Genomic DNA, 2,929 nt, shown 5'->3' on the forward strand with positions numbered 1-2,929 from the left:
TATTTCCCATTATGCGAACTAAACTATTAAAACAACACAAGAGGTATACTGTTGCCATTTTATAAAACTACTGCTGAGAACTTAATGCATTATGATATCTGTTCTTAACACCAAGGAACTGCATAGAAATTATCTCGTGTTTTATCTCTAGGCTCTAAAACACTCACTGTCAAATGATTGAACCCAGGTGTGTCCTCATCTTAATTGCTCTCTATTGAACAATATCTTCCACTAAAAAATAAGGATTAAAAACTTCCTTATTTTAGTAAAAAAAAATAAACATATAAGGAAAATTTTATATAAAAGTTAATCTCTAACAAATTTTTAATAGCGTAAAAATGATTATTTTCTGAAAAATAGTTAGTATTCTTATAACACACAAAACTCGGGGGCGGGGGGAAGCTGAAGAATTACATTGGGTATTTCAAAAAAAGTAAAACTTTCTGTCACTTCAGAATGTTCCTATTTGCCCTGTAAAGGGATATATATACACTCTCTCCAATTTACTATATTTACCTAAAAAGTCATTTACTAATATTAAAGCATTATTTGTATACAATACTGTTTTTATTGGGTTTTTTTTTGGATATTGATGCATAAAAAATTACCACACAAATGGCAACTTACAAAAACCCATGCTTGTTACCTCACAATTTCTGTGAAATTTGCTACATCCTCCAATTTCATACTGTGTAGCAATGAGATGTCCTTTGAAGACTTCACGGAGGAAGTGTCAGCTTCAAGCTCATAAATGGGTTGGTAGGATTTAGTGACTTGTGGCCCGAGGATTCCTGATGTGGCATAGTGGGATAAAGCAATTAACCACAAGGCTGCTTTGAACCACAAGGTTGGCTGCTCAAACTCACTAGGCACTCCTTGGAAACCCTATACAAGGTCACTATGAGTTGAAACTGAGTCAACGACACAAAACAAAAACATAAGACCAAGAAACTCATTTGGTAGTTGACACTTTTGAAGAAGGCACTCTCAGTTTTGTTTTGTTTTAACTTGGATTTCTCTTATAAGTCAATGTAGAGAGTCTGATAGCAAAACAGAAGCTAAAATTGTATTTAATTACGTAAGTTATATCACCTCCATTTTATGATATTCTATTTCTTAGGAATAATTTACTTAAAGGGAGGAATTTACAAAAGAGATGTATGATAGAATTCTGCAAAGTCGATGATTTGTTCATTTCAAATACCTTCTTTAGACAACATAAGAGACGATTATACACATGGACCTCACCAGATGGAATACACAGAAATTAAATTGACTACATCTGGGGAGAGAGACGATAGAACACCTCCATATCATCAGTCAAAACTAGGCCAGGGGCAAATTATAGAAAAGACCATCAATTGTTCATATGCAAATTCAAACTGAAGCTGAAGAAAATGAAAACAAGTCCATGAGAACCAAAATATGAGTTTCAATATATCTCTCCTGAATTTAAAGATAATTTGAAGAACAGATTTAATACATTAAGCACTAAAGCCTGAAGACCAGAAGAGTTATAGGATGACATCAAGAACATCATACATGAAGAGAGCAAAAAGTCATTAAGAAGACAAGAAAGAAGAAAAAGGTCAAAATGGATGTTAGAAGAGACACTGAAACTTGCTCTCCAGTGTGGAGATGCGAAAGCAAATGGAAGAAATGAGGAGGTCCAAGAGCTGAACAGAAAATTTCAAAGATCAGCTCAAGAAGACAAAGTCAAATATTACAACAAAATTTGCAAAGGTCTGGAATCAGTAAACCAAAAGGAAGGAACATGCGCAGCATTTCTCAAGTAGGGAGAACTGAAGAAAAAGTTCAACCTTCAACTTTCGTTATTGAAGGATTCTCTGGGAAAATTACTGAGTGATGCAGAAAGCATCAAGAGAAGATGGAAGGAATACACAGAGACACTGTACAAAAAGAAAATGGTTCATGTTCAACAATTTCACGAAGTAGCATATGATCAAGATCCTGAAGGAAGAAGTCCAAGTTGCATTGAAGGAATTGGCAAAGAACAAAGCTCCAGGAATTGATGGAATAAAAACTGAAATCTTTCAAGAAAGTAAGGTGGCACTGGAGGCACTCACTCATCTCTGCCAAGACATTTGGAAGACAACTATCTGGCCAACTGATTGGAAGAAGTCCACATTTGTGCCTATTCCAAAGAGAGGTGACCCAACAGAATTTGGAAATCATCGGACAATCTCTTTGATATCCCTTGCGAGTAAAGTTTTACTGACGGTAATACAGAAATGGCTGCAAGCATACATTGACAGAGGACTTCCAGAGGTTCAAGCTGGTCTCAGAAGAGGACATGGATTGAGGGATAGCATGGCTGCTGTCTGATGAATCTTGGCTGAAAGCAGAGTCACCAGAAAGATGTTTAACTGTGCTTATTTGACTATGCAAAGGCTTTTGTTTATGTGGATCATGACAAGATAAGGAAAACATTGTGAAGTATGAGTATTCCTGAACTCTTAATTGTGCTCATGAGGAATCTGTTCAAGGACCAAGAGGCAGTTGTTTGAACAGAACATGTGAACACTGAATGGTTTAAAATTAAGAAAGGTGTGCGACAGGGCTGTATGTATTCTTTCACCATACATACTCAACTTGTATCCTGAGCGAATAATCCAAGAAACTGGGTTATGTGAAGAAAAAGGTGGCGTCAGGAATGGAGGAAGATTCATTAACAACCTGCGATATGAAGATGATACAATCTTGCTAGCTGTAAGTGAAGAGGACTTAAAATACTTACTGATGAAGATCAAAGACCACAGCCTTTTTTATGGATTGCATGTCAATGTAAAGAAAACAAAAATCTTCACCACTGGACCAATAAACAACATTCTTATCAACTGAGAAAAAATTGAGTTGTCAAGGACTTCATTCTTCTCAGGTCAATCATCAACACTCATGAAAGCAGCAG

Source organism: Chrysochloris asiatica, unplaced genomic scaffold (genome assembly GCF_000296735.1).
Source record: "Chrysochloris asiatica unplaced genomic scaffold, ChrAsi1.0 scaffold00421, whole genome shotgun sequence".
NCBI classification, from domain to species: Eukaryota; Metazoa; Chordata; class Mammalia; order Afrosoricida; family Chrysochloridae; genus Chrysochloris; species Chrysochloris asiatica.